General features: G+C 33.8%; 1 long non-coding RNA gene across 1 annotated transcript; it reads right to left on the bottom strand.

Moving 5' to 3' along the window:
* Positions 1 to 10,117: 10,117 nt before the first annotated feature.
* Positions 10,118 to 13,037, bottom strand: LOC125488755. Its single transcript, XR_007266472.1, has 3 exons — positions 12,606 to 13,037; positions 12,074 to 12,154; positions 10,118 to 11,444 (listed from the first exon to the last, which is right to left on the bottom strand). It is a non-coding gene; the product is annotated as an uncharacterized LOC125488755 (long non-coding RNA).
* Between the last annotated feature and the right edge of the window lie 134 nt (positions 13,038 to 13,171).

The raw sequence follows: 13,171 nt of genomic DNA, 5'->3' as shown, positions 1-13,171 counted from the left end.
ATCGAGCCAGCCAATCCAAGAAGAAAGCAGAATGGCCGTTTCGACGGTGGCCATTTTGTAACTGTATGTATATGATGGTGTATTTGGAATGCTCTTGAAGCGAAATTCGTTTTTCTATGCCATTTTACATTTGAAAAAATCTATGTACCTATATGATATTTTAGCCGATTCCGAAGCGACTAAATTTACATTTAGTGCTGTCAAAACTATAAAATGTGACAGATTTACCGAATGAATCGTAAGGTCGATATTGGTATAGGTAAATTATTTCCACTTTTGATAGCACCAAGTAGAATTTTGGTTGCTTGAAAATAGCTCTTATGACTTAGTATAAAATTGGAATATACAATAGATCAGTATAAAGCCTGCTACATTAAAAAATAACATAAATATAAACAATTTAACGATGCTCCTAATTATCTAGTATACCTTCACAAATTCTTACTGTACCTAAATGTAGTTATAGTTTTTATTTACTTTATGTCACTTTTAAAATAAAATACATTTATTCATGCAAGACCAAATTAAAATTAACGATTCCATATTAAAAAATCCACCACAGGTTTCGTCATTAAAATATAAAATTACATAATTTCATCCGCGACATGCTTCGTCCATTTACAAAATAAAGAAGTCAGCAAACATCCTTCGTCAAGTTAAATAATTAAAATAGCCCGCCCCAGGACGCACCCGACCCAAAGGTTCCCATGACGCTGGCAGCATTGCCACGCTGCACTGCGAGGGAGATCCTCTGCATCAAGTACGCCCCAGAGCGCTTGTCATGGTACTTTTAAAATGCTTCTTTTACTACTAAAACATGTGCCAATTATAAATTATTGATCATACTTACAATGTTCGCAATATCTGGGTTTTGACAAAAGGTGACATAATTTCGATTATAAGTTTATGATTTTAATGGTGGTTCATACTCATAAAATTGCTTTGTCTAGTCAAAAAGGCGATTTTAATTTATTAATATTTGTGGAAATCTTATTTATTGATAGCTGCGGGGTATTTTTTAACTTATTGTTTCATACTCATGTCGAAATAAGCGGATGTCATTCTTCTTTAGCTGCGTACAGACCGGGCCAACGAACGCCCAACTAACGCCTAACGATTGATATTTATCATACATAATACAGGGCAGATTGCAGCAACGAAGGTCAACGAAACCCGTCCGTTGGCCGTTCGTTGGGCCGGTCTGTACGCAGCTTTAGCGTGTCGGTGACAAAAATTAGAACTACAACAGGGATTTGTCACCTTGGGGGTTTTGTGTAAGCTGGTAGTAGAAAAGTTTAGAATGAACTGCTTTGAATAACATTTGGGTAAAATATTTTTAATGATAAATCGTACCCACATTTTATTTAACTCATTGCCAAGTATCGTATTTATACCCTAGACATTCCCTTTTAATGTCTTGTTACTAACAACTTTTAATATACAATTTAAATATAAGTCATGTTAAATTCACAGCGCTAAGTAATACAATAAAGTAAAGGTATAGTGCCTATAAACCTGTGAAAAGGATACAACTTTAAAAACCATAAGGTTAAGACATTAAATAATTATTACCTTCATATTTATAATATACTTATATGAAAGCAATGATTCATATTTTTAACTTTTAACTTCATAATTTGTATTTTAATACTTCCTTTGTTTTACTTAACTTCAAAGTTTTTTTTTTCATTTCATTGAACACTCCTTTTTGGCTGAATCCAAACGTCAATTAGTGAATGCATAGAAAGGAGGTGAGATATTTAAGAATCCTCAAAATAATGAATGTAAATAATGTGGAGTCAAGTGAATAGTGTTGTTAAATTTGTTATTTATTGCTTGTAAACATGTTGAGTAGCAATTTTATAATGAAAAACTAATATACGAATGCCCAGTTTATGAGTGTATCATTTAAATGGCTTTTCCTAATAGGATAAAACGATAAAATGTCTTGAATATGCTTCCCATTACACCACAAAATGCGTCTGCTGAGGATTTTAGTGTCTATTTTTTTATACAAAACATTGTCTAACATAGTTAGGTTAAAGTTTACGTGTTTGTCTTGACACTAAATACAATCGTGGTCGACAAAGCAGTAACATGAATATAACATTGGGTATTAATTCTTCATAGGTATTAACATTACTTATTTAGATACTCATATAATGTCCGGAGTCATGAGTGGGAGTTTTTACACCGTTCCAGAAGCGGTGAGTAAAATGAATGTGTATGTATTGTGCAAATTAATGTGAACACAAGTGAAAATTTGAAAAAAATACATTTAATAATAATAATAATAAGCAAGCGGCAGGGCAGCTTGTGGCGAGCTGTTGGGCATTAGCGACCCCACCCACCCGATGCCGGGGAGAACCCCTGTTCCTCATCTCTGGCTTGCCTTTATTGGTTGTCCAGAGTGAACACTGACGAGGAACAGGATCTCCCACCTCTTGCTTGCCTTCATTGGCTGGCTTGACTGGTGTACCGCTAGAGCAGAAATGCTCGGAGGAAGGAAGTATATCCAGTAAGTGCTTGTAGGGGTCTTGACCGGCATCCGCGATTGCTCTGAGAGCCTTGGTATACCTCTCCACCCTCAGCACCTCATGCCATGTTGCCCCCTTGTTGCTACGTCACTGTAATGTGCTAGCGACTGTTTTGGGGGGCCCATTTAATGTGTGTGCGAGTCACCCCCTGCCTTTTTATCCGTAGGTGTGAAACATATAGGTCCAGGCAGGGGCCATAGTCCTTCCATAGTCCCAGATACCCAGTCCATTTAGCATCACCATTCCATAACCCTGTATTCGTTTTCTCCATATCCTACAATAGTCCTGCACTCACCGGGGATTTTCCTTGGGTTTACTTCTATAGTCTAAACAGGGAAAATCGTCGGTTGGTGTCACATTTCATATAGATTAATGTTGTCAAACGGGCCTCTACATGTTGGCTTCGGCCCCATGCACGCCTTCCAAATGCCCGGGACCCCATGGTCCCGAGATGGTAAAGACACAACATAATAATAATAATCTTTATTTGCACACCATGAAAAATAACTTAAATTTAACTTAATTAACATACATGCACAAATGGCGGTCTTATCGCTAAGAGCGATCTCTTCCAGACAACCGCTATAGGTAAAAAGTTAAACATTGGAAAAGGGCACTTAGGTGTACTTAATTACGAAATTAACAACTAAAAACAAACAAATTAACTATTGAACACATAAAATACATATATAATTATAAATACATACATAAATAAATATATAACTAATATAATAATTAAATAAAATAATATATATTATAAATATATATTAGCTCTGACAAATTAAATAACTAAAATAAAAATACTTTAACTAAGACTCAACTTGTTCTTCAAGATAATGACTTTTGATCATGCGTTTAAAAGACGCAGGAGATGGCGCTTGCCTTATATTTAAAGGGAGAGCGTTCCATAGTTGGATGGCTTGGACTGTAAAAGAGTTGGAGTAAAAAGAAGTTGTATGGGGCGGAATATTTAAACGAAGATTTTCAGTGGAACGTAGATTTTTATTGTGTGTCGTGAAGCGAAACTCGAAGCGTTCCTTAAGGTATGAAGGTGAAGACGGATTAAACAGTATCGAATAAAGCAGAGAGAGAATATGTGTATTCCGGCGATGGCGAATAGGGAGCCACTTGAGTAGAGAAACATGGTCATATTTGCGTAATCCATATATGAACCGTATACAGACATTTTGAAGTCTCTCAAGTTTATTTAATTGCTCTTCAGTTAAATCAAGATAGCAACTGTCGGCATAATCAAGAATAGGGATTACATTTATTAGTTCTAGAATAAAAAATCCAGAGATATATGAATAAAATTTAAGTTATTTTAATAGAAAATGTGTCCTCCCTGGCTTTTATAACTTTTTCAACACGTTTTGGCATATAATCGACAAGGTTTTAACAGTTTTCTGATATTTACTGGTCTAAAAAACTTGTATGGATTACAGCCTCAATCATTTTAGTTTTTCTCGTGCAATCCGTTTTACGAAGTCTAACTTTCACGATGGCCCACTTATTTTCATTGGGATTAAGTGCCGGTGAGTTCTCTGGCCATCCAAAGGCATGATATCTTGTTGTCCTTGAAATATTTAAGCATAATCTTGGACACGTGGCATGGAGCCGAATTTTGTTAAAAAACTTATTGACCGTTAGCATCAACTTTTCTTAGTTCAACTTCTAATCTCCGTTCTAGGAAGTCACTGTACTTTAGCGAGTCCATCATCTCTTCGATGGGCACAAGTCATCCGGCACCTATATAAGAAAAACAGCCCCAAACTAAAAAAAGTTGATGCTAACGGTCAATAAGTTTTTCAACAAAATTCAGCTCCATGCCATGTGTCCAAGATACAACCAGATATCATGCCTTTGGATGGCGAGAGAACTCACCGGCACTTAATCCCAATGAAAATAAGTGGGCCATCGTGAAAGTTAGACTTCGTAAAACGGATTGCACAAGAAAAACTAAAATGATTGAGGCTGTAATCCATACAAGTTTTTTAGACCAGTAAATATCAGAAAACTGTTAAAACCTTGTCGATTCTATGCCAAAACGTGTTAAAAAAGTTATAAAAGCCAGGGAGGACACATTTTCTATTAATATAACTGAAACTGTATTAATATATCTCTGTTTTTTTGAATTCTAGAACTAATAAATGTATTTTTTCAAATTTTTACTTGTGTTCACATTAATTTGCACAATACTGTATGTTCCTTGTGCTGGAGAGTCGCCACCTAGCGATAAGTAGCTGCACTAGCTCCGCGCCATACAATTTTGCGTTAGGTTTCACCGCTCGATCTAATGAAAAACCCATAAACTAAGGGCTGGTTGGTGGTTGCACCTAATGGAGAGAAGTAAGTATATGCATGCCTCCCACTTTTAATAGTTTTCGTAGCGGATGAAACGAACTATACCTACTTGAGGGAAGAGACTAGGGTGAAAAAATATCTCAGCGCTGACTCTCTAAATAGGAGTATTAGGACTGGTAATACAAAGATTAAACAAACATCTCCGTTTTCAGACTTCGTAGATGGACTATACGCATGGAAGCTTAGATTTATGCATGGAAGTAATACTGAGAAGTAATAAGTACTTATTACTTCCATGACTACGCTACAGGAAAATATTTTTTCCGGTTACGGAAACTTCTACTTACGGGAACTTTTTACTCGATTGCCGAAGGAGGAGGATGTATGTATGTTTGTCTGTTTCTTTGTTCCCTCCTGTAGCCTAAACGGCTTAATAGATTTTGATGTATGAGGTATCGTTAGAAGCGTATTGATTGCGCGATGGTTATAGGCTATGTGACTTTATATTAAAATGTATATAGCGCTCTCTAGAGGACATAAAGTGATGATCGAAAAAATAATATTTTTCCAACTACTTATGCCGTGTGCGGTATCAAATGAAAGGGCTTGATTAGCAAATTACAATATACTATATAACTTTTCATAAGAAATAATTATAAGAAATTATTTGTTATAAAATTTTGTATAATATTCAGGGAATGATGGGTTGACGGCTTGTTAACGGGAATGATAAATAAATATAATTTTGTTATAATATTTTTTGTAGACAAAAAACCTAAAATAAATAAAAAACTAAACGTGCCTCCAGCTATAATCCTCCAAAATTTAAACTCAATAGAAACTACTTCTGATGATGCCAAAAAATAGTCGTGAAATAGTCATAAATAGTCGTGTTTTCCAAAAAAATAGTCGTATCATACTTTCGGAGTTAGAGCTATACTTTATGGAGGATTATAGCTGGAGGTCTCCAGCTATAATCCTCCAGCCTCTGCAGAACAAACGGTAAGGCCTATCGACTTGGTTAAGGTCTCAAAAAATAGTCGTGAAATAGTCGTAATGACATGCCAAATTTCAGAAATAGTCGTCAAAAGATAGCAGAGATATAAAGGTACTTTGCTGCAGCCCTGGTGGAGGATTATAGCTGGAGGTTTTGAAAATATCGAATATCTTTGGAACTACTATGACTATCGGTTTGAATTATGTCTCAAAAAATAGTCGTGAAATAGTCGCTTCTATTTATTATAATTTTAAGCTTGATAAAAGCTGTTAAATAATGATATCAAATTCTTCATACAAATCAAAGTGGACGAGAATGCCAAAGCGAGCCAGTACACAAAAATAATAGCACCGTAGATTTGAAGTACTCATGTCTTATTTATCTATAAATCATTTATTTCGTCATACTTTGCATCAATAGTATCTAAACTAATCTTTGGTATGACATTTTATTGCTTTTGCTCTTAGCCTTTACCTTACTGTGTGATGATGATGATGTCCTCTTCGTCGTATCCGACAACAGCGACTCTTGCTACACTCTGTTATGTGCTCTTATGTGGCTGGCAAGTCCGAACTTCGTCTTGAACACCCTGTCACACTGAGCACAGTAGAGCTGTCCCATCCTGTTGTATGTTACTGTGTACAGAGGAAACGTATGCCTATACACATTTATCTGTTATCTTGACAAACGATAGCGATGACGACAACGGCAATGCAGTACCTAGGTCAGTTATTGTCATCCCTTACTATCCCGTGATCAGACAAATATTGCTATCCTTGTCTCCTTTCTAACCGGCATGCATCACACGCATAGAACGCGTGAGCAACCGCGTCACCGGTAACATCTTGACAAGCGATAGCAAACCGGTATTTATTACGTCCCTTACTATCCCAAGATCACACAAATAGTCCTATCCTTGTTTATGTGAAGCAGTACAGGGTAGCACTCAAGCAATAAGAATAAAATACGGTGTTTGAAATACAACTCATTTAATTACAATCACAGGCCGAAAGTACTTTTATTTATACTAAAATTATTCATTATTAGGTCGGCTTCATACAATTACCTCAGTATTATTTCACTTTTATTAACATATTTAGTTTAATTTAAAATAATCACAGTTGGTTTATTTCTAAGTAATAATATAATATTGACGTAGTTCAATTAAAAAAAAACATGGTATGAAAATGAAAAATATGAATATTTATTTAACTATTTAAAACATAATTATTTTCTAGCCTTATATAATAATAAGCTTAATTTTAAGTAATCACAGATTGTTCATTGGTAGGTTTAGGTAATCACGGTTATTATCATAATATAATTTTCATGTATCTCAATTGAAAAGAAACTTAATGGCAGCTATTCTAAAGGCACCAAGTCATAATTCAGAGATAATATTTGGTAATATTATTATTTATCTATTATAAACATATTTTTCCCCAACAACTTTATATACAAATTTATATATATTATTATTCCTTAGCGTTAGAATAATTAGCTTATTTTACAGTAATCACAGTTGGTTAATTGCTAAATAATAATATATTATTGACGTAGCTCAATTGAAAAAGAAATATGGTATGAACTTAAATAGTTATTTAACTATTTAAAAATAAACTATTTACTAGCCTTATCATAATAAGCTATAATTAGAGTAATCACAGTTTGTTCATTGATAGGTTTAGGTAAGTATAATCATTAGCTATTCTAAAGGCACCAAGTCTTCAATTTAGAGGTCCCTGTATTTGGTTAAATTATTATTTAACTATTATAAACTTTCATTATTATAAGCAAGTTTAAATATAAATGATGTTCCTTAGCATTATTAAATTTAGCTTTATTTAAAATAAATAATCACAGCTGGTTCATTGGCAGGTTTTTGAATGTGAATAAAAAGTAATAATATCACGTTCAGTTAACTTAATTTTCTTTTAGTAAAGTTATATCACTAACCAAATTATTACTTAACTACTAGACTAGGCTGAATTTTATAGCACAGATTCTTAAAATATCTATAAACTTACCTACAGATACCTACTATCATTATTTCTCACTATATTTTTGTGTAAATTAGGCAATGGGGCAAAACTTTTGATGAAATGTTGCTACTTTTATTTCTCAAATCATCAAAACAATTCCATTTATTTTTTATTTGACGATAGCAGTTGCAGGTATAGTGTCCCATGCTTCCGGAGCCTCCCGAATAGTTAATAATCGATAGTATTTTATAATTGATTCCTTGTAATGTTAAATCTTTGGGTATATCTTCAACATTACAAGGATCACTATCGTTAATTTCAAAAAACATGAAATTGGATACCTCATAATGGTAAGCAATTTTACCCGTACATGTTGGAAGTTTACAAGTTCTTTCTTCATCATAGATTAACGCTGCTTCGCTTAGCACCTCGAAACCTTTAGACTTAATCAAGTCAATGTCAAGTGGTATGTAAGTACACCTTTTAGCTACATTGTCATTGACTTGACATTCAACATTTGAACATTTCAAGTAGCGGTCCGCGCTGTAAATTCCGTATGTACCTAAATTGTCTACAATATGAGTGATGTTACATTCGCAATTAACCGATGTTTCATTTTTAGAAATTTCCGTCCTATAAATATGTGTTAATATTTTCGACCGAATGGAATAAATCTCTTTTGGTTTTTGTTTATAGATTTTAGATTTGGTTCGGATCAATGTAGTTCCTCTGCGTTTTTTATCTTTATACGTTATTAAACTTTTAATTAATTGTGACAAGTCGTTTTTCAGTTCAAGTATGTACCTCTTTATTGTCCATCGATCTAAGAAAGCTATTGATAAACTTTGAACAAGTGAATCAAATGCACAAGTGTTTGTAAATGTGATCTTAGATGAACCTGAAGTAGAAAGGCTGCCGTTTTTTAAAATATGTAAATTTAATCTACGGTTAATTTTTTTTGTGTTTTTTTTATCTGTTACTAAACCCCTCCAGTTTTCTATGTATAACGGCTGTTTTCTATATATGGAATTGTTATAAAATGTGTTATCAAAATCTTCTGTGAGTTGTGAGTCTACGGTTCTCGGATCAACGTTTTCGTCTTTCTCATTTAACTTGCTTGTGGCTATGCGAAGAGCTCCGGTTATTAAGGGGTGGTGCTTTATTACAAACTCATCTACACGGTATTTAATAAGACTGGTCTTAAAAAACAACTTTTTTATATCTTTAAAATAATTTTCTACATTTGAACTGCTAGGCGCGTTATCTTTCGTTCCGAAAAAAATATTCATCACATTTCCCCATAGAGGTAATTTTTTTAGAAGTCTAAGTAGTGTGTCTTTCAAGTTTGGCAAATAGTATAAATTTTCAATGTCCGATATTTCCTCATCAGTAACTTGTGTTTTTTTCTCAGCACTTTCTAACTCTTCGTAATAAGCAGTCAGTGGATTATCTGCATCATGATTAAATTCTTCGCTAACCCAAAAGGTAGGTCGATGATCACCTTCATTAGTCGAGAATTGAAACTGCATGGAATCAGAAGTTGAGTCAGAAATTGGAGTGGTAGTTAAAAATATTTGTTTTAATATTTTAATTGACATCTCACAACGTGTTTCCTGTCCTTTAACGTTCGAGCCTCGGTATTTTTTATTAGCAACGATAAATATATGGTTAATTACTGATTTAATTTCATCATATGATGTAGATTTTTTTATGGTTCGTAAACAATTAATATAAAAAATTGCCACTCTCTTATCTACATTTTTAAATATTGTTTGATTATACAGCGTCTTAATAAAATGCGAAGTATCGAGACGGACGTAGCAGTTTGGCAAGTGTGTCGTTTTTGATTCTAATATTTCAAAACAACGCTGTAAATATTGGTTGGTAGATTTTAATCGACAAAAAACTTTAATCACTGCCCCAAGTAATCCCGCAGAATCGTCAGTGACAACTTCATTTGGGGGTTTATTATCTGCCAACCACATGCGAAGCCAGTGAGAAATTGTAGCCATATTATGACTTTCCGATATTGCTTGCGAAATTGGTACGCTACTTTCAACAGTCGTGTCTGTCATTATAACGTATAAAAATATTGGTCCTTGGTTTTTAAATGCTACCTGCGTATATTCATTAACTATTGGTCGAAGGTTTTTATCAAAAATTTAACCGGTTGCGTCTATTGAAACCCTAATGTAACCATAATCTTTTTGGCATTTTTTATAATATTTTATTTGGTCTTCTGTCCAATAAAAGGTATAAAATGGTTTATATTTTAAACATGTGTCAAATGGTGGTGTTTCGCTCATCGCTGCCAGGGATAAGACGGGATTCTCATGAAAATGGTCTGCTTTTTTATGTTCGTATCTAATCTGATGTAACTGTTCTAATTTTGGCAAGACTGAGGGCTCAGGATCGTCTTCCAACATTAATTCGGAAGCCATTTTGTAACGTATAGAAGCCGCTGATTCTTGCTGTAAATTTTGAGCCATTTTTTTCTGTACTCGGGTCTGATTTGATTTTTTACGTTAGATGAATGTTTGTAATTTTGTTTCCAGTTAGTTATTGTACATTTAACTTCTATAAAATTTTCTGTTTTTAAGTGAGAAGAAAGGGAAATGTTGGCGCGACATTGGTTACAGTAACCATTGCACTTAATATCATACTCATTACTGGCCCAGTTATTTTGAAAGCACCAAGTGCAAAGCAGACGCAATGCTTTCCAAAGCTGCAACTGTATTAAATTTGACCATTTATTAATAGGTAATCTTTTTTTAATATTGTATTGATTTTTTGGTCGATCATTTCTTTTATAATAATAGTTTTTTGGTCGGATTTCATTCCATGTGATTGTATCTACTAAAAAAATATGAGTCTTGCTATCTGAGGAATCATCAAATGTTGAATGTAAGTCATTTTCGAATGCTGGAAGGCTATTGAAAAAGTTCACATCATGCCCGAAAAAGAACGTATAATTCTTTTTTAAGCTGAGTTGTATAGCTCTGATTGACATTACATAATTAAACTCAGATTGTATTTGACTATACACTTCATGGCGGAAATGAGGTAAACCTTCTCGAAAAGTGTCTCTAAACTTCACAAACACATCCTTTTGGGCTTCTAATGATACTTTTGCTTTTGGTCCCCGTTTCATATTGTGAGACAAATAATTACAATTTAAGAATAAAATTAACGAGATCAGATACAGCAGCAATAGTTTAAACATCATAGTTGAAACTCACGTATCCCAAAGTAATATTTTTTGTTCATAAAGATACTTAGGTATAATTAAACATCTTTATTTGATAGAAAAAAAAATTATCAAAAATTACCTATTCTATACCTATTACCTAAATTATATGTTATTTATTTTAACTTTTCCAAGAATGGCAGATACACTTTTCTATTTTTAAATAAGATGTAAAAATCATAAAACATATATATACTAATTAACTCAATCACTCACCTCTATTTAATGGTTTTAATAAATATACCTAAATAACTTCTTAGGTGATAATAGGGTATCTATAATGCCCAGATAACTGAATCCTGTTGGTGTAGAGCTTGCAAAAATTATGAACAGCCACTGTAGCTTGCGACGTTATAGAAGCACACACGTAAGCTGCGCTGAAAAAAAAATAAGGCAAATTAACGTCTTATTAGTAAAAATATTTGTTTTTTTAATATATATACATATTTATATGATATACGAGTAGGTAGATAGTAACAACGTTATTTCACCTAGACTATTTGTTTGGTAATTATTTATGCTAAATCCCGCTAAGGACTTTGTCATTTGGAGACCACATGGCAGCAAACAGTGGAGTAAAATTTCTTATCAGTAACTTATTGCAACAATAACTTGTAACTGCGAACTTTTGTGCGATAAAGGTAGAGTAGAAATACTGTTCATTAATGTATTCGCTTTTTTCAATATTTATGTCCGATAACCGACCTCTATTGTTTTTGGGCGAAAGAGATAGCTGAGAAAACGATTTGGCTTTTGTCCAAAACCGGTTTGGTCGGTCGGTGCGTTTGAAACTTGTATGAAATTTCACAGGGTGTGAATTACTTACATAGGTATTGACATTGAGTTCAGAAACACGTTTTTGTCGATTGTAACTGATAGGTACAAATGAGTTTTGATTACTAAATTGGCTGTTATAACTTTATCAACAGCCTCCACCACAGCACCACAACACTGTTCAGGCCTAGTATAAGCACCATATCATATGAAAATAGTGATAAATTCTTACCCAGGATTTGTTATCTGGTAATCATGTATTCGGAGCCATTGCAGTTTTTTAGCGCATTACATTGATGGGCTGTGTTTTCACCTGAAATAATAATGGGTAGGTTTATAGGTAGGTTACACACAAATTATTTTTTATACATATATTTATTTGCCTAGTTTCATTCAGAAATACAAACAATAACGCCTTTTTTTGCTATTGAGGGGTAAATATCCACATTTAACTAGGTCTACCATAAGTAGGTAATCGATGATACCCACATATTTCGTATCTACTAAGATGTACATGAATGCCTTGATTGCATGTATGCACAATTTACTCGCTCATAGTGTAAAATTGCTAATTGAATAACAATCCCCATACATATTAAGCATAGATATTAAAAAAGTTTTTGGACTAAAACTTACTACGTAAAACGTTACTTCAATAAAAAATCATGTTAATAAATCAGATGAGCATAACAAAATTATATTGTAGTAGCCAGGGGATGGCTTGCTTTGATGTTGAGTATTCAAAAGGTTACTTTATTACTTACTTGCAATATTCAAACATAGCACTCACTAAACACTCTTAACTGCATCCACTAATATCTTTTAGAATATAAGATCTTGAATATTCATTTGCTTTTAGAGCACTCACAATATTTTAACAAACAACAATAACACCGATCGTGGCCATGGTTTGCACTAAACTGTAAACAAATGAACAAACAAAACATGCAAAAAACTAATCCCAACTTCACCGGCGGCGGCGCGCGGCGGCGGTCACATAAACAAGGATAGCACTATTTGTGTGATCCTGGGATAGTAAGGGACGTAATAAATACCGGTTTGCTATCGCTTGTCAAGATGTTACCGGTGACGCGGTTGCTCACGCGTTCTATGCGTGTGATGCATGCCGGTTAGAAAGGAGACAAGGATAGCAATATTTGTCTGATCACGGGATAGTAAGGGATGACAATAACTGACCTAGGTACTGCATTGCCGTTGTCGTCATCGCTATCGTTTGTCAAGATAACAGATAAATGTGTATAGGCATACGTTTCCTCTGTACACAGTAAGGTAAAGGCTAAGAGCAAAAGCAATAAAATGTCATACCAAA

Source organism: Plutella xylostella, chromosome 2, assembly GCF_932276165.1.
Source record: "Plutella xylostella chromosome 2, ilPluXylo3.1, whole genome shotgun sequence".
NCBI classification, from domain to species: Eukaryota; Metazoa; Arthropoda; class Insecta; order Lepidoptera; family Plutellidae; genus Plutella; species Plutella xylostella.
The sequence above is the reverse complement of the archived record's forward strand: the minus strand, read 5'-3'. Positions and strand labels throughout refer to the sequence as shown.